This window comes from Gymnoscopelus microlampas, assembly GCF_963454915.1.
Source record: "Gymnoscopelus microlampas genome assembly, chromosome: 15".
NCBI lineage: Eukaryota > Metazoa > Chordata > Actinopteri > Myctophiformes > Myctophidae > Gymnoscopelus > Gymnoscopelus microlampas.
In genome coordinates, this window is record NC_139952.1 from 38,151,655 (window position 1) to 38,179,333 (window position 27,679).

Genomic DNA, 27,679 nt, shown 5'->3' on the forward strand with positions numbered 1-27,679 from the left:
CATGCATGTTAAATAGTGGCATGCATGTTAAATGGTGGCATGCATGTTAAAAAGTGATTGGCACGCATGTTAAATAGCGGCATGCATGTTAAATAGTGGTATGCATGTTAAATAGTGGCATGCATGTTAAATAGTGATTGGCACGCATGTTAAATAGCGGCATGCATGTTAAATAGTGATTGGCACGCATGTTAAATAGCGGCATGCATGTTAAATAGCGGCATGCATGTTAAATAGTGATTGGCACGCATGTTAAATAGCGGCATGCATGTTAAATAGTGATTGGCACGCATGTTAAATAGCGGCATGCATGTTAAATAGTGGTATGCATGTTAAATAGTGGCATGCATGTTAAATAGTGGTATGCATGTTAAATAGCGGCATGCATGTTAAATAGTGATTGGCACGCATGTTAAATAGCGGCATGCATGTTAAATAGTGGTATGCATGTTAAATAGCGGCATGCATGTTAAATAGTACGGAGCCCCTGAAGGGACATTACTAGGTAGATTGTCTGAAGGGTAGGTACATTTTTTGGAAGGGTCACTTTATTTTTAAAACGTGGCGGTTTATGTTTTGTGGTATGGGGAAAAGAATAATATGTTGGCAGAAAAGAAAACGAGACTATAAAACATATTTTTAGGGGATGACATTTATTTAAAAAGGGGAAAGTTTTTTTTTTTGGGGGGGTGACTTTATTTTTAAAAGCTGGCGGTTTATGTTTTGTGGTATGGGGAAAAAAATAATATGTTGGCAGAAAAAAAACGGGGGGGCTGACTTTTTTTTTAATAGTTGCTTAATTATTTAAGGGTGTATAAAATGTATCTTTTTAGTGTATGACATTTTTTGAAAGGGGGGTGATTTTTATTTATTTATGGAATATAATTTTTTGTCTGATAAAAAAAACTTTTTGTCAAAGTTTTTTTTTTTTTTCAATGTTTTTTTTTTCTTAGGTTAGTTTTTTTTTCCTGCATGACTTTGAAAAAAAAAAAAAAAAAAAAAAAAAAAAATCTTTGTAAAAAAAAAAAAAAAAAACTTGGACCAAAAAAAAAATATAGCCTATCTCGAAAATAAAACCTCTCCTTTTCAAACTCGTGCGCACGAGTTTGAAACTCGTGCGCACGAGTTTGAAAAAGCACTTTATTTTGAAGGACAGGGCTTCCGTCAAAGGAGTTCCGGCAAGTACGTCCCTTCCTCTTTGACCAAATTTGGTCACCAGACTTTCTACTTTCCACCACGGAGGAAATAGCTGGTCAGCTAACGGTAATATGTTTACAAGGAAATGATTGTAAGTGATTATGTGCTCTCATTAATCTACCGCTATCTGGGAGAATTAATGAATGAATTAATGCGTGTGTACAGCTTGCTTACTAACGTTAGCCATTATGCTAGCTAACGCTAACGTTAGCACCGTTAGCTCCATGGGTAGCACCCAGCTAGCACTGGCACTGACCCACTACGTTAATGTACGTTGCCGATCATATTTATGTTGTATATGGCATTGGTTCTCAAAGTGGGGTCCGGGGACCCCCAGGGGTACTTGAGGGGGTTCCAGGGGGTCCCCAGCTAAATGATGGACAGGAACCAAATGGACCCGTATGGGTCTGTAACTCTGAGAGTGTACAAATGGAACCATAACGGGTCCATTTGGTTCCATTTGTACACTCTCAAGAGTTAAATTAACATTGATTTTACAATATGAATTGGGGTCCCAGAGGTATAAATGCCATTAAATGGGGGTCCGTAGCCTAATGCATGTTAAACTGGGGGTCCTTGAAATTAAAATGGTTGAGAATCACAGCTAGAGAGCTGTAAAAACCTTCTCTTATTGGGGTCCCTGGCTTATCTTTTCAAATGGGGGTCCGTGGGGTAATAAGTGTCATTTTGGGGGTCCTTGACATGAAAAAGTTTGAGAACCACTGGTATATGGAGTGCAGCGTTTCAAAGTGATTTAATTCTAGGGAGAGAATCTCATCATATTGGCTGGCATGTTCTATCATGTTCTATCACATGAATAACGTTGACACCAAAAATAGCAGATCTATATATACTGATGCAATATCAGTTGTATGTACAATACAGGCTATTTAGAATAATTTAGCACAGCTAAAGGAGAGGGCTGTAAAGCTAAGGTAAAGCAATAAAATATGTTTGGCCCCTGTAACCCCATATCAACAAATACTTCAAACTATCCAAATGGAAATGTCAATAAAATGTCTATTGTTTTAAATTCCAACTTCAGCTACAAAGGCAAAGCTGGTGTCATCGATAGTGGATACATTTCCATGCCTGAGGGACTGTCATGGGTCAGTAAGTATAGTTAATACATTGTTACAAAACATTCCAATGTGAATCCTACTGTAATGTGAACCATTATTGGCAACTCTGAATTTCAGTGTTGCTGCTGGTTATTTCCTAATGTGTGCATGTGTGTTTGTGTGTGTTCTTTTCTGATAACTTTCTCTACTTTATGATGCATGTTTCAACCCAGGCCAGGGAGGAGTCACATGAAAAAGGTAAAGCAAGGTGTCTTGGATTGAAATAAGGTACAAGTTGCCCTTCCAACTCAAATGTACAGTGACTACTGTACATTTAGGAGTGGATGTGACTATGCTTTTTGCAACAAACCGTTCTTGTAAACTTGGATGTTCATCTATCACCATTAGCTTGGGTTAATCTTTTTCTGCTCTTCACAGAATCAAATAACTGCAGACAAGCCTTGCCAAAACATGTGGCCACCACTGCAGACTGCAGATGGGACAAATTCAATCCAAGCCATAATCGAAGAGTTGCCGCATCTAGTGGACACTCAAGGCATGGTGAAGTTACATCTCACAGAATAAGTTTAGTACAGACTAAATCGATTATTGTTTGTGCCTTACACATTTTTTTTGTCTTTTCCTGTCTGTAGATTTCTCAGGATTTCTCGATGTTAAATCCTGAGTGTACTGGGAGATGAACTCTGAATTATCTGCGAAGATCACTCACATGGCCGGCCAGGAAGGAGAAGACGGGTGACCTTCGCGTCAACATACAGTAGATTTGCTCTCAGCTGGTATTCACATAGAGCTCACATATTCCGGAAGCAGTATGGGTTAGCTCCCCAGCCTTGGTCTCCAGCCTTGGTCTTCCGTGAGGAAGAAGCCCAACAAACAGATGGATCATGCAGACACATTTTTTGTAATATAGCCTAATATATAAGTTGGCATAAGATATTGATAGCTAATTACAGTGACATTATTTTAATGCTGTGTAAGGGCAGGCATGTGTGTTCCACCTACATGTGCATTCACACTCATGTTCAGTAACTTTGGACTCTATTTGGACTTGAGCACTACTGGGGAATTGACTCAACCTAGACTCCAGATATAGTGACTTGACTACAGCACTGGAGCTTTGGAGTTCAATTTAACCTGTTGTATCAACTTGTAATAATCTTGTTCTTTCCTCTCTTTTCTTTTCTTCTTCAGCCTGTGACAAACCTGGTGCAGTAGCTGACCGCAGCAACCACAGAGTATCCATATGTTTTTGTGCTAGGGGAGGGGCATCAGTGTTCCCAAGCTTATGTGATGATAAATGGGGCGGCCTTGGCGCACCCATCTCTTTTGGGTGATGGGTGTTTTAAAGCATTTTATGTCTTCGATCTCAATTTCCCTGAAACCATGTTCCCAGGTTTGGGAGTTCATTCAGACTTTCATCTTTGACATCCCAGGCTTCCAAGATTTCAAAAATGGGTTACCCCCCACACCCCGTTCAATGGTTCAAGTCATCCTGATGATAGTAAAGTACACTAGCTTCCAAGAGTTACCCCCCTCCAATGGTTTGAGTCTTTGTCATGTAAGCTAAGTATACTTCAAGTGCAAAAGAAAAAGGTTTTTTAATTGGTCTATTTTTTGGCCAAAGGCTTTCTGTTAGCAACATGAATGTGGGAATGTATGTCGGCATAGCATGAGATAAATGCAACATTTAGCATGTAATGACTTATGTAATGAACTAAGATCTATATGTTTTGTGGGGTAATACTATTCAACAGAGTTCAACGTGACATAAGCAATTGATAATGTAGGAAACAGCAGTCATGAACATGGCAAATGTCAAAGCACAAATGTCTATTTGTAATTCTTGTATGCACTTTTAATTTAAGCTGTCATTTATATCAGTGTGTATGTATATGTGTATAAATATATATATGTGTGTGTGTACACACACACACACACACACACACACACACACACACACACAGCTTTGGTGGAAAACATCGGATTGCTGCTGGACGCCCTGCCAAGGTTACAACCTGACCTGACCATGTCTACAGCCAGCCATCTAAGAGGGCTTGAACAACACACCCAACATGATGACACAGTGATGATGTGATGACACAGTTATTGCTGATGTATACATTTCTGCAAAGAGTGGCAAATAAAGACCCTGATTTTGTAGGCTACGTGTTTGTGATGAGGAGTTAAAGTGACCTATCTATTTGATTTATTATTTCAATAACTTCAATGACAATAGCTGTACCTTAGCATGTCAATGAATTAGAAAGATGACCCAAGACGACTCACCTCTGCATTCACATGCCATTTGAGGTACTTAATAGCTGTAATAGCAGAACATGACCCAAGATGATGAGACGATGATTAGCATGTTAATTAGAAAGATGACCCAAGACGATGATGATTGTTAGAGTGAATCACCTCTCTTTCACTTGTAGAAGTTGGAAGTAAGTATAGAAGTAACTTATTTTTGATCAAAGTAGTTTTTCAATCCTGTAATCTCATTCACATAATATGGGCTCCAGCAGTAGTTAAATAGGTCTATATGGTTATACTGTATACATGCATGCATGTATGTTTTTATTCTTTTTTAATTTGTAGAAGTGATTCTATAAATAGGCGAAGCTCTCTCTCTAAGCCTATCTAGTTTTAGTTCTCCAATAGCTGCAATAGCAGAAGCATGAGGCATGTTAATGAATTAGAAATATGGGGGCATTATATAGGCTACTGCCCAATAATCTGTGTGTGTGTGTGTATATATATATATATATATATATATATAAACACACACACACATACACCGTATATCTAGGTGTGCCCTGGGATCTTTTGGCTATGCCAGGTGTGCCTTGGCACCAAAAAGGTTGAGAAACACTGCTACTCCATTCTACATTGTGTTATTACGTTGGTGGCATATTATAGACCTACTTAATATTCTACAATTTATTGAAACTAAAAAGCGGCGCAATTACTTCAGACTAAACTTGCATTAGAAAATCGTCCAGAAGAGAAAAGGGGGAAATAATAATGACCCGTCCGAAGGGCCACTCTTCCTGGGTACCAGATGGGACGAGTGCCCCCCTCCCAGCTCTGGAGGTGTGCCTCCGAGCTCCAGGTGGGTCCCCCGTTGTCCCTGCCCGAGCCCCGGAGCAACTCAGCAGAGGGGGAAGAGGGGACCCCACGCTTGCCGGGTAGAGACGGTCCACGGGCCGCCCGGAGCTCCGAGGCGCACCTCCAGGGTAGGGAGGGCACTCGTCCCATCTGGTACCCAGGAAGGGTGGCCCTTCGGACGGGTCGGGCAGCTGAGCACCGGCCGACACGGGGAGCCCCGTGGACCCCTGGCCAGTCCACTGGGACCTCGGTGGAACCCCGGCTGCCACCCCCGCCACGGGGACCCCTGTGGACCCCCGGCCGTTGAAAAAAAAACTTTGAAGATGAAACAATACTTGAAAAAAAAACACTCACTTTGAAAAAAAAAAACTTGGAAACAAATAATAATAATCTTTGAGAAAAAAAAAAATCTTTGAAAAAAAAAAAAATCTTTGAAAAAAAAAATATTTTTCTTTGAAAAAAAAATATTTTTCTTTGAAAAAAAATATTTTTCCTCCTTCTCAAAGTCGTGCGCACGACTTTGAAAAAAAAACACTCACTTTGAAAAAAAAACTTTCTTCACTTTGAAAAAAAAAACTCACTTTGAAAAAAAAAACTTTTTCTCCTAAAAAAAAAACATCCCTCTTTACAAAAATGTAATTCTCTAAAAATATTATTCTATACACCCTTTAATAATTAAGCAACTATAAAAAAAAATGTTAACCCCCCCAAAACAATCCTTCCCCTTTAAAAAAAAATTCAACCCCTAAATATTTTGTTTTTATAGCCTCCTCCTTTTTTTTCTGCCAACATATGATTTTTTTCCCATACCACAAAACATAAACCGCCAGCTTTTAAAAATAAAGTGACCCTTTAAAAAAATGTATCTACACTTAAAACAATCTACCTAGTAATGTCCCTTCAGGGGCTCCGTAAAATAGTGATTGGCACGCATGTTAAATAGCGGCATGCATGTTAAATAGTGGTATGCATGTTAAATAGTGGCATGCATGTTAAATAGTGATTGGCACGCATGTTAAATAGCGGCATGCATGTTAAATAGTGATTGGCACGCATGTTAAATAGCGGCATGCATGTTAAATAGTGATTGGCACGCATGTTAAATAGTGGCATGCATGTTAAATAGTGATTGGCACGCATGTTAAATAGCGGCATGCATGTTAAATAGTGATTGGCACGCATGTTAAATAGCGGCATGCATGTTAAATAGTGATTGGCACGCATGTTAAATAGCGGCATGCATGTTAAATAGCGGCATGCATGTTAAATAGTGATTGGTATTAGGGTTGGGATCCGGAACCGGAGGAACCGGATCCACCGCTGCCGGAACCGGAATCGGTTCCATCACATTTGGAACCGTTTCCAGAACCGTTTCATCACACTGTCGGAGCTGCTTTGTGGACTTTACCTCAGTGTTCATTTTGACAGCAAATTCTGATTTAGTCCTAATCTTCAGGTTCGTAACACACGTCGGCAAGTGGTCCACGCGGGCGGTACCGCTCGTATCAGCGGTGATCGCGCTGCGATCATTGTTGTTTTGTCCTCCTGCGCACAAACGAGCACACGCCCGAAAATTTCACGGGACCACGCCCGCCTGCCTCACCGCCCCTCAACTTCTCCGCGCGTCCCAAATAATCGCCCGCCTCTCATTGAAAATGAATTCATTAGGCGCGTCGGCCGCTTGCCGTCTGAAAGGACCCTTAGTCTTCTTGAATAACACACCATTTAGTTTTAGTCCTATTTTGGTCTTCTGAAATGGTTTAGTCTTTGTCTAAAGTCGACTAAATATCAAAAATCTTAGTCTTTTAGAGTCAACTAAATTAACACTGCTTTACGTCTGCTATGCAATTACAATACCAGTGGTTCTCAAACTTTTTTTAATTTCAAGGGCCACCATAACTCTAATGAGAGTGAGTGTGCACATTGATCCATTTGGAACCCCCCTATAGGAATCGTTAGATCGGACCGTTAAGATGGGATTGTTAAGGAACCGGAATCGTTAAAATCCTAAAGGATCCCAAGCCTAATTGGTATGCATGTTAAATAGTGATTGGCATGCAGGTTAAATAGTGATTGGCATTCATGATAAATAGTGATTGGCGCGCATGTTAAATAATGATTGGAATGCAAGCCTAGGAGTTTCCTAATGAGGCAGATGGAGTGTTGGAGTGCTCTGCGGATTCACCACGACTCGGCCATGTGGCCGGACGCCTCTAAGCAGCTCAAGTCAGTGTGTGTGTGTGTGTGTGTGTGTGTGTGTGTGGGTGTAGGTGTGTGCGTGTTTAGTGTAACTGAGCGATAACGTCAGGGTCTTCAGGTCTCAATCTCTTGTCTCTCTGATTTGCATTTTGCATTTGACTAATTTTCTTCTTTGACTCAATCTTCTCTCCCCTGCCCCCTTGCCTTCTGGGTTTTTCCATAATGTGCCATATTCCTTCCTTCCTTTGTCTTCCTTCGTTCCCTTTTTACTCATTTTTACAGCCTACATTCTTCTTGCTTTCGGTCTCCTTGCTTCATTACATTCTTAATGTCACGTATCAAGGTACAGTAACAAGACTGGGGAAACACTGTGGTGAGTTCATGAGTAGTTGAAGCAACCACTCTTCCTGTCAGAAACTGAACGATTTTCTGTTCCGTTCTTTTCTGTTTACTAAAAGGCTGGCAAGACAGGGGGACCTCAGTTAAAGGGATAGTTCACCCCCAAAATGACTTTTTTTCCTATCGATAAGTTACCCCATGGAGACTTCATGGATATTTTTTTGTTTTTGTTGCATTCCTAAGCCAATAATTTGATGACCGGCAGCGGTTTCCGGTACGAGACATAAAGAGTCTCCTTTGTGTCTCCTACCGGAACTGCTGCCTACTGGTCCGATGATCATCAAATTATTGGCTTAGGAATGCGACAAAAACAATGTCCATGAATTCAAGTCTCCATGGGGTGACTAATGGGGTGATAGAAACATTTTTTTTCTCCGGTGAACTATCCCTTTACGCTACTGAATTCTATAGCAATGATTACTATCAGAAAGAATATAGGCCTATTCAACGTACTAAATTTAACAAAAACATATAACTTAACTGCACTTTTAATACATTATACTCACTTCTAGTTCTTCTCCTCTATAGGTTGCTCAAATAATTACGATTGACGATTTAATTTCATAACTTTGCACTTTATATGAACAGTGGAAACAGCACATCTACAAGCTCAAAACGTGTCACATCGTAGATCGGCTATTTCCACTATTTCTTTAAATGTCTGAAAATGTCTGAACATTTTTCAACATGAAAACGATTATGACGATTATACAATAGATAATAGCGACTATCTCAAATGATTGCGAGTGGGCTATTATGTAATCATTGCTCTAGGCATCTTCTTCCACCCTCCATTCTTGTCCATGTCCTCGAAAATATGTCTCTCGTCCTCCTCCAACTTGACCCGTGTCTCAGTCCTGTTTGATAATTAGATTACATAACGCATGTACAGTACCCTGCATGTGCACGTGAGTTCACTTGTGTATTTGACATTTGCTTTCCGATCAGTGAAAAAAAGAAAGAAAAAAAGGTCGGGAATTGTGGTCGAAAGCTCACATTCGATTACCGTTGATGCTTGTACAAAATAGGCCTGCTTGATCCTGTGTGTGTGTGTGGGGTGTGTGGTAGCTCTGTCATGCTTTGCGGGGGTATATTCCTGGCATGGCTTGGGTTCTCTTATTCCCCTTGGAGGGAAGGATAAGGATCAATATAAAATCATTTTGAGTAATCACCTTTATCCTCTGATGAAACATTTCTGTGGAAGTGGTCTCTTCTAGGAGGACAGTGAGCCCATGCATCCACAGGGCACAAAAGGTCACTGAATTGATGAGTAATTGAGTATTATGAGTAACTGTTTACTGTACATATTTTTCTTTTTCTTTTATTTCTTTGTTTATATGATTTGCATACTAGTGTATATTTGTCTGTCATTAAATGTTTGAGTACAAAGGACCACAATGGAAACAAGCCATAGTGCTTTCTTGGGTTTAAAATCCTCTTAACACAACCGTGTATTGAACTGTACTTCCCTGTGCTTGTCTTTGCAAAAAGTATAGTACAATGCGCGCGCACACACACACACACAACACACACACACACACACACACACACACACACACACACACACACACACACACACACACACACACACACACACACACACACACACACACACACACACACACACACACACACACACACACGTTGGAAGCAGCTCTGGGTGAATTCATTATTGAGGAGGGTTTCCAACAGACTGCTGCCACAGGTAGAACCATGCTCTAAAATAGGCCGTTCTGATACCCTCTGCAGTCAATACCGTGTGTGTGTGTGTGTGTGTGTGTGTGTGTGTGTGTGTGTGTGTGTGTGTGTGTGTGTGTGTGTGTGTGTGTGTGTGTGTGTGTGTGTGTGTGTGTGTGTGTGTGTGTGTGTGTGTGTGTGTGTGTGTGTCCATGTTTGATTTTATATTGTTTGTACAGTATACTATAAACCAATGCATACATACAAGTATGTATTTGTGCGAGAAAGATGATTCAGATTAAAAGGTCGGTCGGTGTCCATAGCTCCAGCAGAGTTCCACAGACGTGCACAATCTTGGTAAAGGTGCATAGTTTGTTGGCTCGTAGTGGCACAACAACCTACTGGACCTTTCATGTTGATTTGTATTTTATTTTGTCACCCGGATTTGTATTTTATTTTGTCACCCGGATGTATGAGTAATGATGGATGAGTAATATAAATGTGGGTACCGGCAGTTTCTTTATTAAATAAAGAAACTGCCTAATAGAGTTGAATTTGAACCCTATGAATAGGGCTGAGAGCCCACGAAAGATGAAAAGATGGTTTGGTACTAAGACCCCCCAATACCCGTCCAGTCAACACCCAAAGAAACGTGAGTCAGACACCTGGTACATCCAAAAATGATCAGTCTGTATTGCTCGAGTGTGTACACGGAGGCAGTACAAGTTACATACAAAAATATCAATCACACACTAATGATTCAATAACAGGCCATAGTATTTATACACAGTTGGACTTCAATGACATCAGACATAGGTGCATCCTTATGATTGGCTTTAAGACCCTCAGACGTAGGATGGGAGTCGTAAGATGGGCAGGCGTCTGGCTGTCTTAATAATAAGTTGTTGTTCATCTTAGGGTGTCCTTGTGTACAATTCTCGGTTCCATAAACAAGTTGTTCCTTCGATATCATAGGACATGTGCATGGTTTTATCTGTGACAGGATGACAGCTGACAAAAGGGAATTAGTGACGATGCCGGGTCAAACAGAGATATCGGTCATCGTACAGAGATACAGGTCATTAGGACATTAAACACAAAACGTTGACCAAGACATGTTTTTACTGATTGGGAACATATGGAGCCAGCACCAGATAGTAAATATGGAGCCAGCTACATGGCCTTGGTAGAGAAAGTATAGTAGAGTTATAAAAGGCATGTTTAAAAGACTGAAGTACAGGCCCAAAAAGACATCCCTATATTAATTTGACTGGTTAGATCGATATTTCTAGATCATATCAATCTGGTCCACAAAACAAATCTATCAGTCCCCAGTTCTTTGGGGACTAGATTGGTAGATTACATTGAAAGAAAATTTAATTAATTAATTAATTCATATAAGGAGATATGTTCAGATACATGTAGACATAAATTGCTTTTTAAAATGTATTAAAGGACTATAAGGGCAAAATCAAATTGTTATTTATTCAGATAACTTTTTAAATTGTATTAAAGGACTATACGGGCAAACTTCTTCAAAAGGACTGTATAATTTATTCAGATATTAATTCAAAAGTACTTCTTCAAAAGGACTGTATGTAATGGTTATTTATTCAATTAGGAAGCAAAACATGGTTATATTTCATGACATTTTAAGACACCACACAACTAAGTTTCCCCTTGCTTTATTATAATTCAAAAAAATCTCAGCTAATGTACTGTCCCAAACAAACCTTTTCAAAATATGTTTAGATTTAATCAATTTTCAGCACAGTTAATGACATTGGCAGCTTAGCCTGAGAGTGAGAGAAAACTGACCAGTCCGACATTTTCAAATTGCAATCTGACAGGAAACCTACGTGTCCTGGTCCGATTCTGTGCATGTCCAGAAATAGAAAAGTTACCCTCCTCGTTGTGAAGCTGCGGTCCAGTGCTTTATTTAACAAGTTGACCTGTAGGTCCAAGTATTTGAAAAATGGAACGGTACACTCCTGATCCTTGTGTTTATTACATCTTTACACTTTATTTAGGGAAAAACTCACGTGGAATGGTCTTAAAACTCAAGAAATACTTCCCGGTTGCATCATGTAGGCAGGGGGCATCAAACATCTATCCAAGACATTAGTTGAAATCTGTAAGATAGATGGAAATCAAATTTACTGTTTGGCATGAGACCTACAGTTGACTATAGTATGAAACAGAGTTTAAAACAGTTTGGAATAAAATTAAAGTTTTAGCCCTGTATGTCACAATTAGCAGGTATTGTGACATTATTGTTGTCCAGGAATTGGATTAATGGAGTGGCTTACATTCTCGTTCTAAAATGAAACAAAGACAAACAAAGTATATTAAACATTTAAATCAAATCATATTTAAATCAAATATTCATCAAACTCCCCTCTATCTGACACCCATATATCTGTAATATAGTGTGTGTCAGAGGATGAATTTGTTGATGAGAAAGAAAAAAAATCAAACTGAAAATCAAAAGAAAAAAATGAAAAAAAATTCAATTTTTTTTAAAAAAAGTTATAATTAAAATATTTAAAATTAAAATATAACAATGAAAAATAAGGAATAGACATCTTTGTTCTGAGGAGTATATTAGAGTTAGATAAAGTACACCAAAATAGATTGAAATTAAATTTTTTCCAAAAAGAGCAGATCTACCAGCTCAAAAAAAATCTTAAGTTAAAATGATAAAATATTTTCAAAACTTTTAAAAGAATTCAAAATGACTTTATAATAAACTTAATATTATAGTTAATCTTTTCCAATATTGATATTAGAACATATTGAATCGTATTCGGGTTAATTTAACTGAGATGGGTTGAATGAAGTTGAACAATGGAGGCTGTAGGGGCAATCGTTGCTAAGCAACGTGGCTAACACTTCCTGTAAGGAATTATGGGTATTGAAGTTTTAGAGACCAGAGTGGCAAACTAATTTTAACTGACTGGAGAATGACTGAAATTTGGACTAAGATAGTTAGCGAACGAGCAAGACAGACAAACGCGCATTCAAACATTCACGCATGCCTGCATAGCTGAATCGCTCACACACAGAAAAGAGAGAAAGATAAACAGAGAACTTTCACCTTACGCTCTCCCACTCCCTTGCACTCACACACTGGCGGATCCACACAGAGAGAGAGAGATAGAGAGAACAAAAAAACAATCGTTCATTAATACACACAGACATACCGAACATACATATTTCAGCGACAAACTAAATTTGGAATGAGAAATATTTTACTGACTGGGTTCAGTATTACTTATTAGTTACTTATTAGTTTAAATTATAAAAAAATATTTAAAACTTAGAATTTAAAACTTAGGATTTAAAACTTATTATTAAGGCAAAATATATTCACTGGTTCAAAGGAATATAAAATGTATTATTAAGGCATTTAAAACGTATTGTTTAAAGCTCAATATATTAAATGGATGGATGGTTTAACAGTGGTCAACATAAAACCGGTCTGTGTTCAATATATATAACTTTGACTGATGACAGAAGAAATCTCAGAGAAAAAAATATATATATTTAACAAACCATATAAGACAAAACAAACAAACAAAAAAATGTACTGACAAAGTAAGTAAAACACAAACTTCAAACGGACTCGGGCCGAAGCAGAAGTTTCTGAATTACACGGACGGACGGACGGACGGACGGACTGTGAGCTGATATGAGACCCGATAAGGTGGACGTATTATGCCTGTCTATCAGTAGACTAGAACATTAACCCACATACAGGGGTTAATCTTAGGTCAAATATCAGTATAGAAGGAAAAATTAGTACATTATGACAACGATAAAATAAAACAACCTAAATAAAGACCACTGTATTCTAAATAAGAGGATAATTTATGAGACATTTAGGAATGTCCTCCCAGGAATATAAGGTGATAAAACTGACTCCCTGGCGGAGCTGTGTTAAACAGGAATTTAAAAAGTATATGGTTGATAATTATGAGACAAATCGTTCGGTAAAGACAATAAAATAAAATAAAAGGTATACTCATCAGATCAAGGTTCACAGGGAGAAGTTACGTGGAGATCCCAATCACTGGGTCATGGTAAAATAAAATAAAAAGATATACATACCGAATCAATGGTTCGGGATCCTGACTCCGATGGCTGGACCATGTGGAATTTGAGACATGTGGAGAGTCAAAGGGCAAGTCCAAAGGTCCAGCGATCGCGTCCAGGTCCAAAACAAAATAAATAAAATAAAAAAATGTGATACTGTTCAAAGATAACCTTCATCTGAATAGAAGTGATAAATCGTTACACCCAAGGCTGGTTCGTTTGGACCAATATGTGTCAGATATTAATCAAATATGGTCTCTAAATAGGGTAATATCTAACCTCTGTCCTTTTTGACCCATGACCTGCAGCTCATGAGTCAGAAACGGAGTTTGGCTAGTATTAGTGACTTTTGATTGATGTCAATTTGTCCTAATGGAAACTGACATTCCTCGTTTTCCTCCTGACATACTGTATCCGACATACTGTATCTGATATACTGTATCTGGCATACTGTATCTGGCATACTGTATCTGATATACTGTATCTGGCATACTGTATCTGATATACTGTATCTGATATACTGTATCTGGCATACTGTATCTGATATACTGTATCTGATATACTGTATCTGGCATACTGTATCTGGCATACTGTATCTGATATACTGTATCTGGCATACTGTATCTGACATACTGTATCTGGCATACTGTATCTGACATACTGTATCTGGCATACTGTATCTGGCATACTGTATCTGATATACTGTATCTCAGGGGGAAAGATTTATATATTTAGGTCCGTAATATGGCATAAATGTAAGGTGCTATAAAGTAGCAATGTCATTCAGGGGTGCCGTGGGTGGAAAAAATATTTACAGGATAGGCACAAGGTCAGAGTGTTCTCATAACAATTCGGTCACAGACTTTTCTAAGACAGCAAAACTGGTCTAAAATGAAATCCTTTAAAAATATATATATATATATGGTAATATTTTCATCAATTATGAAAAATACAATTTTAAAAATGGTTTAAGAACTTTCAAAACAAGCCTTCATAGCATAATATTATAGTGTTAAAGTAGTCTTCTCTGTGAGCCATTATTAACCATAGCCTACTTTGTTATGAGAACAGCTCCGACCAAGAGAATGTAAACAGATAAGCTGAGAGCCTACTCTGAGAATCTAGCAAAATACTTTAAGACAGTTAAAAACCGACTATAAAAATGAAATTAAATGAAGTTCCTTTTTAAGTAAATGGATATGAATTATTATTAAAAACTGAGCAAATTGTACCAGGATTCATATTTAATGTGTAAATCTTTGTTGGAGTTCCAGAGGGGCACAGGAGGCGTAATGTTAAAATGCACACCTTACCTCTGTTGTGACCCCTCTGAAATCCACTGACCTCTGATCCCAATACGGTCTTGGGTCACCCAAAAAAATCTTTACATCAGTAATTTGGATCTGAATGGATCTCGGCTGCCTTCGGGGTACCGGTGATGCTATGAGGCATAAGAGCAGAGTAGACATGGAAAAGGTGTTATAACAAATACTATAGGGTGGAATTTTAACATGAGGTCAAAAATGATGGTTGATCAAAGAAACAAAAGGTGGGATTCCGTTTATGCCAGAAACAATTTCCCCGTCGCCATAAATAGAATCCCCTCAGCTACCAAAACAAAATAAATACTAAACTATCCGCTAACGAGAAAGAAAAACATGAAACAGGTTTAACTTAAGACCAGACCATCAGAAACTGAACTAATGAATGTCAACTAATCAAGTGGAATTAATACGCTGGGGTGCTCTGGGTGTCGTGAAGATGCAGGTGCCAAGTCCTAGTCACACATTAGGCACAGCAGAGAAGGAGAGGACAGCCGGCGCACTCCCAGCGTCATAGGGGTCATAGGTGGGTGTCTAGCCAATACCAGGGCCCCAAAACCAGCAGGGAGGAGAGACAGTAAACACAAACAAAGCAACATTAGTGAACAAAATCAACAGTGGTATGGGGTGTGCAGTGGTATGGGGTGTGCGAGCACATAATCATCAAGGACTAATTCCTTTTAAGTGTTTTTAAAAGTTATAATAGAATATAAAGTTAATTTTCTGTTAACAATTGAAAGTGGGACCCATATGAATGGGAACAAGACAACCAATGTGAGAGATTAATACTAAATGGGTTAACAATCTGAATTGTCTTTAATATAAATGTAATAGGTATCTATATGGACACATATGAACCTCTAATTTGAATTTCATGAAGTGAGTGGGCTAGGGTAGATGATTCCTGTCGCTAGTGGTGAAGGCCCAGCAGTGTAACCCGGGTGTGTTATATTACCTTGATTTAGTCGGCTTGGCCCGTGATCGTGGCGTTGTGAATTGGGTGTTACCTGTTGTTCTGGAGTGGTCACAGCCTGTGTGACAATAGTTTTCAGGTCTGGCTCGGCCATGTATGAAGTAACTGTAGCTATGAGATTCCCCATGATGTGAAGTTGAACTGATAATAATACAAAATACTGTATTATACTATATTGAAACAGGAATGAAATAAAAATGTTAAAGTTTTTAAATGGAAAACAATTGAATGGTGTATCTGGATTATATGATACTATACTAATTTCCCTCTGATTGGCACATACTGAATGTATCTGTGTGTGTCAAGGTTTAAATGATCTACAAAATTAAAGTAACAGCAACTCTAAGGGAAAAATAATACAAATGTCCGATAAGTACGGGTAATGATAAAGTTAATGCAGTGTAAACTATCCCTCCTTTTTGATTTGACACAATGCAACAGAGTGTCAATCAATCACCCAAAGTAGTAAAGTGGAGTGCAGCGGGGAGAATAATCTCGGCGGGGGAAAAAAAATAGGCCACAGAGGCTGCAGTTTACTCCAAGGTCAATTTGATAAGACCCGGGTGATGGGTGTAGTTGGATGGAGAGAGAGAGAGAGTTTATATGCACAGAACAGCTGTAATGGCACAATGTAACTCACAATTCAAGGCATAGGCCTACACACTAAAAAATAAAATGTACTCGTAGAGTAAATAACAGTAATCAATCAAAAACATAAGCTGTCAACGCAGGACCTTATACAGGAGTGTCCGCTTTGGAACCTTATGCTGTAATTAAAATTAAGATAGCCTGGCATCTATCGTGGGAACCCGCAATTTCGCTGTGTTCCATATATCAAATATAAGTGTGCAGACCCTCGCACGTCAAACAAAGCCCTCTCAAGTTGAGTATAGGGATGTGTAGGAGGTGAGGGACACAAATATATGAATATATCATGTATAACCAGCAGCGCTACCGGTGTATACGGCCAGAATTAAAGGCTAATGGTGTGAACGTATTATACAAACACCCTTGTGTAAGCACCAAGACCTCGGAGCCAAAAACCCACAGGGTGAGCCACGGGGAAATGATGAAACCAATATGTTTGTATAAATAAAGTATGGGTCCAGTATATGCGTCAGGCCACACGGCAGACCAAGCCCCCACAAGTGTAAGAACAAAACAGTTGGGGCCGAGTATGCAGTGGTGGTATGAACATATACAGAGCGGAGCATACTCTCTGTGTGCAGCACACCAAAAGCAATCAAGTACTAACTAAAACAACAAAAACAAAGACAAACAAAACATATAACAAGTACTATACTATAGCCTCCCGTGTGAGCAATACAGAACTTTCACATACCCAAAGTGTCTGGTTTCAGGGCGGCTGATAAGAACCGTCTCACCTCGCGTAGATGAACAGATCGGCCCTCTGGAGTGTCGACTGGAGGAGGAGGAGGTGGGGGTCCAAAAAAGGAAAAGTATCAAAAGAACTGAATCTGAATTCACCGCTGAATCGTCACCCAGAAGGAATGCAAAAATAAAGACTGTTATTTTTCCTTATCAACCATATATATAGATACTTATGCAGGGCGAAAACATCACATCAGTATGTATACAAGGCGACAAAGAAAAACCGGACTCAGAACAATTTGAAAGCTGATTCTAAACACACCGGTCGAGAGAAAATTATAAAAATTATAATTTCGGGTGAATGTTTAACCGTTTATCGAAGGACCATTAATAGAGTTGAATTTGAACCCTATGAATAGGGCTGAGAGCCCACGAAAGATGAAAAGATGGTTTGGTACTAAGACCCCCCAATACCCGTCCAGTCAACACCCAAAGAAACGTGAGTCAGACACCTGGTACATCCAAAAATGATCAGTCTGTATTGCTCGAGTGTGTACACGGAGGCAGTACAAGTTACATACAAAAATATCAATCACACACTAATGATTCAATAACAGGCCATAGTATTTATACACAGTTGGACTTCAATGACATCAGACATAGGTGCATCCTTATGATTGGCTTTAAGACCCTCAGACGTAGGATGGGAGTCGTAAGATGGGCAGGCGTCTGGCTGTCTTAATAATAAGTTGTTGTTCATCTTAGGGTGTCCTTGTGTACAATTCTCGGTTCCATAAACAAGTTGTTCCTTCGATATCATAGGACATGTGCATGGTTTTATCTGTGACAGGATGACAGCTGACAAAAGGGAATTAGTGACGATGCCGGGTCAAACAGAGATATCGGTCATCGTACAGAGATACAGGTCATTAGGACATTAAACACAAAACGTTGACCAAGACATGTTTTTACTGATTGGGAACATATGGAGCCAGCACCAGATAGTAAATATGGAGCCAGCTACATGGCCTTGGTAGAGAAAGTATAGTAGAGTTATAAAAGGCATGTTTAAAAGACTGAAGTACAGGCCCAAAAAGACATCCCTATATTAATTTGACTGGTTAGATCGATATTTCTAGATCATATCAATCTGGTCCACAAAACAAATCTATCACTGCCGGTACACACATTTATATTACTGTAAATCTTACAGTAAAGAAACTGCACTGTACAACCCAGAGTTTTAATTTAACTCTGAGGGTGTACAATTGGACCCCTTACGGGTCCATTTGGTTCAATTTGTACACGCTCTGAGTTAAATTAACACCCATGCAGGATTTTACTGTGTACAGGCCTTTTAAACTACTACAAATATAATCTTTATCATACCCTCTCTATCTTAGTGTGAAGCATGCTGCTGTAGTCCATCATTATTTCAATAAAGGAGAGATCAAGTTGATGCAAAATAAATATTTTATTGAATAATAAAAAAACTCTGTTAACATTTAACATACAGTATAACATTAGCTTTTAATAAGGAGGAGAACCCTCCTGGAGTCTAGACGCTGGTGGTGGCAGTTGTTACGACCCTTAAATCTAGGGATGTGAAGGTCGCAACATAAACGAAAAGGACAGGCAACTAAATCCAAACTGAAAATATTTATTACAAAACAAAAGTAGGGAACCAATTCCCCATGGGCAGCTGGCAGTCTCCAGGAATCAGTCTGACAAATCAATTGCCACAGGGCGGTCAGCCATGCACAGTCACTTACAGTTATCCACCTCTCCACCTCAGAAACATAGGAGTAACACAAAAGCAACACAATAGACAATACAAATACAGAATTATATACAAATGGAGAATAAAATACAGCTAGCCATAACAGCAGTGCAGATGATACCTCCTTCCTTCTCAACTCTAGACAATTGAGGCTTTAACAATGTGGAGTTGGGGGTGGAGGTGTTGTCTGCATGCTGACTGACGATCGGCTAGAAGTGCTCACACTTCAAGCTGTGAATGAAAGGACATTTTTGGAGCATCCCCAGCAATAAAGAGGAAAGCAGTGACTTGAGAGGGAGATCTTCCGTATTGAACTTACGCTTAGAGCTACAAATGTTTTTCCCCCCCACAATGCCATGTACGCATTGTTCTGTTGTAGTCTCATGCTGCGTTCACACGTGCAGATACAAAGATACATGCTACCATTCATTTTCATGGAAGCCAGTGACATGAAGATAGAAAGCAACATCCAACGTTTGTAGCTGCTACAAATGATACAAAGATACAATGCTACACATTCAAGTTGAGCTGGGTTCAACTTCCAGATACAAGGATACAAAACTGCAATTGTAGCTCCGATGACGCAGCGAAGCGTGAACCAATCAAATGTATTTTTTATGCTTTTTTTCACCCTGTTCTGGCTTGTAAATCCGGGCGCCGATGCCCAGCGCGAGACACCGGCGTCGGGGCAGTCAGCACGGTGCCTGGAGGTGGAGGTCCGAGGGCTCTCTCCCGAGGGGGGAACCATAGAATCCAGGCCACGGCGGGACGAGAGAGGCGCCTTAGTCGGGTACGAGCGGTGCGGCATAGACCTTCTGGTCCCCTGGTTGTCCGGAAGGAGCCAGCAGGTCCTGGGCTTCTCCCTTCCCCCCTCCTTTGAAATTCTCTCCCGAACCAATTTCCAACGTTTCCCAGCCCGGATATGTGGAGAACCAGTGGTGGTGGTACTTAAGTAAAAGTATCAATACTGCAATGTAGAAATACTCTGTTACAAAGTAAAAGTCCGGAATTCAAAATGTACTTGAGTAAAAGTACAAAAGCATGCAGCGTGGCACAAAGTGACCTGCTGTGAGCTTGTAGAGCTGCTATTTATTTTAAAGAACAACTGTTCTAATCCACTGTTCTAAATACGTTTCTGAAAAACTTATGTTGCTGTGTATATATATATAGCTAAAATCTAAAATGACACAGATGCTTTCCCGGTTTTAAAGGGTTAATGTAGGCATAAACAATGACAATGTGTCAACAATTTACTAATCCAAATATATTCACATACTGCTGTTACTAAAGCAAGAGGGATATACAGTAATACCCTACACTAAATGCTTTCAAAGAAACAGAGTTTTGATTAGTGATATGCATGGGCAATATCGGGCTGACTTAGCGGAACATGAAAAAAAAGAAAGAATGTAGGAAAAAAACCTGTCAGAATCTGCGTCATTCACAAGGTACGAGGGAATATCGTCTGTCGGGTGGAATCCTTGTACTGTATGTCCAAAACTGTTACTCTTCAGGATTCAAATAAAAAAATATCAAAGGTTGATAGATCTACGAGCTCAAAATGTGTTGCTTCGTGCCGCGTTTCGAGTTTGCAGATCTGCTACTTTTGATGCTTTTGCGTGACGCTGTAGTCTGTAGTGTGATCACGTTAATTTACAAAGTTAGAATATGGAGATAAGAGGTTTAGGCCCGACAGCAACGACATACTCTTAAGAACCAGCGAGTTTCTCCATAAACGCTACCCTGTCATCACGCTTGCGAAAAAAAAGAAAAAGCCCCAAAAAACAAACATTCTTTGTCTTGTTTAAAGCCGGTACACCTCAGGCCCTGTGGTGCCGTACCGCTGTGGTATGTAAAACCCATCAGAACACCATCTGGCATCCAAATCTTAGGCGAACGATGGTGCAAAACAACTGCAACTCTTTGACAGACAAGCGCATATATAGGCCTCAGGCCTCTACATCAGTGGTTCCCATCCTTGTGTTGATCAGGGCGGGGCCCACTTGAACAATCTCAAAAGCAGTCATGCAAAAATTGCGAAAATAGCAAATCTTCAGATCTCTTTTTCTTACTTTTTGATTTTCACCATTATGTTATCGATTAGCGATATTATTTTTGATTAAACTGTGTAGTGGACTTTGTGCAGGGTGTACGTGCATGGGAGTGTGCTGCTATGATGATGTGTAAAAGACAGATATGCTACTAGTTACAGGATAAGTCTGATAACGCGCTGGCCACAGCGGGTTATGCCCCAATTTATAATTCATGTCCACCTGTCATAAAGGGTCATAAATCACTGACTCTCCTGTCAATCAAATACATGCGAAGAGTACATGCATTATATCCAGTGGTTTTCAACCTTTTCTGAATCGGGGGGGGGGCCCACGTGAAAATCATGAATGCGTTCGTGGCCCACCCATCTTGACCACTTAACACGGCAGTCGTGTTAATCGTCACACTTAATCGCATTGTTAGCTTATAGATCAGCAAGTTGTTTTTTTTATTAAATGAAAAGTTTTGAATATTTTCCACAGATTATCAAATGCCAAAAAATAGGGACGCCAGGTTGAAAGTGTTTATTGGGACTATGTTTTGCACCCTGTCCGTCTGTCCGTCTGTGTGTGTGTGTGTCTGCAAATCGGTACACAGACCACTGTCAGTGTGATTTTGTGAGAAAATAAAGCAAACAGGTCTATGAAAACAAGCCCAAAAGAAGACTATAGGACATTTAAACGCTTTAAACCTATATACACACATCAGCTTTTTGAAAATAGCAGATCTACAAGCTCCCAACGCGTCGCGACACAATGCGTTGTGAGCTTGTAGATCTGCTATCTTCAAATGAATCTTGGGGAAAAAAGTGAAACATTTTTACACAAATCTGGTACGGAGGGTCCCTCCCACAAAATATTTTCAGATGGGAATATGCGGACGACTACATATTTACAAGCGACTTTACAGAAAAACAAACCTTACAGTAAGTCGCTTATAATAAGCGGACATGGCAACGCTGACTACTGTAATGTCCTTGAGCTCGGTGTTATGATGGCTGCGAATGTTTTGCTTCCAGAACAATATTTGTCTGGGTGTGCAGTTGTTCTGGCAGAGAGCTCTCTCAAGTGTATCCTCTCTTACAACATTGTCATCCCTCTCAGCGTTCCTGCCCTACCATCAGTCTCACACAGAAGACGAATAAAAGAAACCAGAAGCCAAATTAACCTGACTCACTCTCACTTTTCTTTTGTGCAGCAAATTTGCTCTGATATTGACATCTTTTTTTTTTTGATAGCGCTGCAAGGTTTCCTTTCCCTCTGCTGCTGATGTACTCCGACAGCATAACAAACTCCAAGCCAACAAACAAAGCAGAAGTGGCGTAACGGTCTGAATAAACCATGAGGGCCAGCTGGATTTGTCTTTTCTCGTAAGGTGATGGGTGCATTTTTTTGAAGGCTGCTCAGGTGCCTGCCAAGCTAGAACACTGACCCCCCTCACTGCCACGTTGTTGTTTACTTTACACAATGCTTAAATTAAAGGACATGTAATCATGAATCCACAATGCTCAACCTGTGAGCCGTGAGGCTATTGCAAATGGGTTTGCATATAATTAGCAAAACGCTAAGATTCTAATGGTAAAATAACATTAATATATTTTTTAAAATCATGTAAAAAAAAAAAGACATGGTATTTTTTCTAAAAATAAATAAATAATAAGAAATGTCATAGGTTTGGTATTTGTAGTGCGCCCCCCATCCAGTTATTACACTGGCCCGGGGTGCAGTCCGAAGAAAGAGAAAAGTAGAAAAAGAGAAAAACATAGCAGAAGACAAATAAGACTAGACAAGGACAACAAGAACTCTGTCACAAACTGTTAGTCAGTCACGACAGGAGGGAGAAGAAAATAAACACAGACACACACAACCCACAAAAGACAAAACAACAAGTGAACCTAGGTGTCCTCTTCAGTGAAAAGGCATGTTTTTTAAAGTCCCTAGGGTGGGGGCAGCTTTGATCCTCAAAGGGGAGTTAGTTCCAAAACTTCGGTGCCAACACAGCAAAGGCACGGCCTTACTGTGCTAGACCGTGGAGTCTTCATATACAACAATAAATAATATTGTAAAGTACGCTATTTTACGTTCGTTCCATTGATCCAAGCCAGAACACGATCGATTGATTGATAAAATAAAAATAAACATGCTCTGAATATGCATGCAACCCACCCATCTGACCAATTAAGTGGTAAGATGGGTGAGTCGCAAAAAAATCCAAGATTTAACCCATTCAATCCGGGAACGCATCTGTGTCATTTTAGATTTGAGCTATAAGTTAACCATTATTTTATACTTAGGCTATTCAAAAATAGCAGATATACTGTACAAGCTCATACAGTAGGCACCGAGTGCTGTGTGTGTGTGTGTGTGTGTGTGTGTGTGTGTGTGTGTGTGTGTGTGTGTGTGTGTGTGTGTGTGTGTGTGTGTGTGTGTGTGTGTGTGTGTGTGTGTGTGTGTGTGTGTGTGTGTGTGTGTGTGTGTGTGTGTGTGTGTGTGTGTGTGCGTGCGTGCGTGCGTGCGTGCGTGCGTGCGTGCGCCTGACAACATATAATGATGGGTAGTGCTATCAACAGTTTAGGGGACAATGCTACGACTATGCCAGTAACATGTCGAGCACGTAACAGAATGCAACAAACGTACATATACAGTATGTGAATTAAACGCACTCGCGGAATGGGTCCCATGCACAGCAGCCTATACATTACATTCTAGTTGGAGCGAATATTGTTGCCTGTGGGAAAGTTTGTTTGACAAATTATGAACATTTTTATTATTTTTACTTTGGTGCTTTAAAGGTAGGGTAAGTGATTTTCTTTGGTTAAAATAATGGTTAAATAGCATTCTGATAGTGCTCATTGCTATAGAGTGTTTGTTCAGCAACAGGAGTCTCCATGTCTCTCCAGCTCTTTACTAATGAAGTAGCCTCGGAAACCCATGCCTTTTTTTTTGTTTCAAAAGAAAAAAAGCCTGGGAGAACCTTGCACGAACGCTGGTCTTAGGACCTTGTTATCTCCTAACCAATCAGAGTGCTCCAAACCCAGGCGCTGGAATCCAGCGCCTGGGTTTGGCTCCGCCCTTCAAGACCATCGATTGGGCTCGTTCTTTCAGTCTACTAATGAAGTGGATTAATGGGTACTCTCTCCTGATTGGCTGAAGTCATGTCACCTACTGTACCTGAAAATGTATTTTCTAAAGAGCTGGAGAGACACGGAGACCCCTGTTACTGAACAAACACTCTATAGCAATGAACCACCTTTTGTGTTAACCAAAATATATCACGTACCCCCTACCTTTAAGTATATTTTGAAGCCACTACTTTTGTAATATTACTCAAGTAAAACTGTTTAATACAGGAGTATCTTTACATTGTGGTAACGTATCAGAATACTTCTTCCACCACTGCTCACACGTCATCAGTCAAAGCAAGGATGCATTAATTACAGAAACGTCACCCATCCAGTCACTCACTCACTCCATGGCATACTGTGTAAGCGAGGATGATGATACCCCAAAAAACCTGGCAACGTGCAACGAGGCATCATAATGAGGTGTCTCCAACTGCAAAGAAGAGAAGAGAAAAAGTTGAAATGTGGAGATACAATGTTCCTGCCCGACAGCAACGATGTGCACATTTTGGAGCTGTGTGCTACAGCAGCTTGAAAACGTTAGAGATCTACAGTTTAAGACGGTGCTCAAAACTTTTCACACAAATCTGTTGAATGCATTTTCTGTTTACTGAAGAGCTGTAGAGACGGACAGAAACACGCTATAGCATTGATTGCTATCAGAATATAGAGCTATTTAACACTCATTTTTAACAAAAACAAAAATAGCAAGTACTGCACCTTTTAATAGACAATGACATGAACAGATTCTGGTATGGTTCTTTAAAATTGTAGTATAAAACAACATAAGTGGACGATAAAAAAAACAAAGCGCATATATATATTCCTTTAAGGATTGCTTACCTGTTTATTATTCATTAATGCTATATTAATGGGACATTTTATCACATTATTTTAACCAAGTTGAAAAAATACCAGCGATAATGTTCAAAGAGATGACAGTCACAGACTCTCAATTCACACATCTTGGGTCATTTTCTCTGACGTTGGGTCACAACACACTTGTCAGTACAAAACGTGCTGACAACTAAACACATCGTTGTTGTCGGGCAGAGACCTTGTATCTCCAATCCATATTTCTCTCCTTTTTTCATACATTAATGCCTATACTTCGTAATACTACAGTGTCCCACAAAAGTAGCAAAAATAGCCGACCTATACAAGCCCAAAACGTGTCGCGATGAGCTTGTAGATCTGCTATGTTTTTGCTATTAGGATACTGAAAAGTGACAGTTTTGGACGTATGAGGTTTCCCAGCCGACAGCAACGACATGGAGGTGTTTGCAACACACCACACACGTGTGTTATTAAAGGAGAGCGAGCGCATAGCTGGCCTATAACATTTGAATCCTGCCACAGCCTTCTCTCTCTCTCTCTCTCTGTCTCTCTGTCTCTCTCTCTCTCTCTCTCTCTCTCCTGTGTCTCTGCAGCAGCTGGATCTCCCTCTGAAGAGCAAAAACACGTAAAGGGAGAACACATTACATACTCTGATTTCCCCCCCCCCCCCAACAAAAGGATCATTGTGTTCCCATGAATTATGCATTACTATTGTGTCAAAAGGACACTGCTGCACCGCATCATATTCGTCTGTGGATTATTTTCAAATAGGTGTTAACAGAAATGGAAATGACAGGAAATATAGCATTTAAAAACACGCTTATCATGTTTAAAAACGTGATACGTTTCCCTTTTAAGGAACGTATCAGTGCTTTTTTTTCTCTTTTTTCTTTTTTCCTGGACTGCCAGTGTGGCCTTCCCTGTAAACGCAATAGTCTCGGAGTCCGTCACTCACTGAATTATGAATCACTGAGTGGCACATTTACAGAGTTGGTGGGCCAAACTAACAAAATACAGAGCAATTGTCCCTCCAGGATACAGTATGTAATGTAGACGTTACGCCATTGGTCGATCAGTTGGCCTATAACGTGATGTCAAACTAGCCAACTGCAGAGCAATCGTCCCCCCAGGACATGGGATAGTAGTCTATCCTATGCATTTGGTTGAAGAACTGGCGGATAGCAATAAGACTGTACAACTCCTCATCTGGTTGGCTTGATCAGGCTGATCAGGCCGATTAGGATGTGGGATGCATGCCATCAGACTCTTTAGTAGTGTTTGGTCTGTAATCTTTTTATATTGTACGTTGACTATGCTTAGATACCTATTTTAGATGTTTTTTATTATAATAATGTTTTTATTGATTTCTCTATGAGAGCTGCTGTAGCACCTTAATTTCCCCTCTGAGATGAATAAAGTACCTACCTACCTATACCCTGATACAGTGGTTCTCGAAAATGGGGCCCAGGGATCCTCAGGGCCATTTGTATAACCTTTAAGAAATATGGATTTTCCTTGAACTTAAAAGGTTGGAGAGCCACTGCCCTGATACATGGAAGATACCTCTGTGATTTATAGTGTTGGGGGGGGGTGGGTCACTGGGGGGACAGTAAGAACCCTGAGGATGGGGCTGTGTGGGGTGTGCATTTGACAGAGGAAGGTACTGTTGCTTTTGTGGGGTATAACTTATGTGTTGCGTTGTCTTCCTTTTACTGTATATGTGATGAGGATGTTTACAAAGAGCACCCCTCTCATTTGGTCGCTCCACAAATTGGGTTGTTTGGTTAAAAAACTGTGATAATGTTGTGACAAAAAGAGTGCTCCTCTTTTTTCAAACTGCTGTTGTGACTATACTTCCATGGATGAGAAAACGACTGGTTGTTAGAAAACGTTTTGGTCTGATTTTGGTGTGCGTATGTGGCTGGGTTGGAAATTGTGGTTGGGTTGGAAATTGGAAAACGGAGGCCGTGTCTGTGAAAGTATCTGTCCAAGGGGGAGCGTGTACAGGATGAAGAGGAGAGGGCCAAGTACTGAGCCTTGGGGGAAGCCGTGGATGACAGGAGATGTGAATGATTGGCAGTTGTTGTTGAAGGAGATGAAACGAATGTCTGTCAGTGAGGTATGATTTGAACCAGGAGAGGGCAGTGTTCCAAGGGTGGATTAGAGGCGTGAGATGAATGGCATAATGGCAGTGGTTCTTCTCAACCAGTGGTCCGGGGACCACCAGGGGGTCCTTGGGGTGGTTCCAGGTGGTCCCCAGCTAAAGTATTTAATGTAGCATCACAATCATTTTAAACACTTTATCCACTTATAAGTTGGCTATTCATAAATATCAGATATACGAGCTTATATATCTGCTATTTTCTAACATTTTTGAAAAATCTTGAACCCCTTTTTTTTTGCATTTCTTAACGCAAATCTTCTCTTCTGGGGGTCCCTGGCTCAAAAGAAATTCAGATGGGGGTCCGTGGACAAATGTATATCAATTTGGGGGTCCTTGACATG

General features: G+C 39.9%; 1 long non-coding RNA gene across 1 annotated transcript; it reads left to right on the forward strand.

Moving 5' to 3' along the window:
- Nucleotides 1–2,256: 2,256 nt before the first annotated feature.
- On the forward strand, nucleotides 2,257–2,776 carry LOC311061071. Its single transcript, XR_014602352.1, has 3 exons — nucleotides 2,257–2,306; nucleotides 2,492–2,516; nucleotides 2,697–2,776. It is a non-coding gene; the product is annotated as an uncharacterized lncRNA (long non-coding RNA).
- Nucleotides 2,777–27,679: the final 24,903 nt, after the last annotated feature.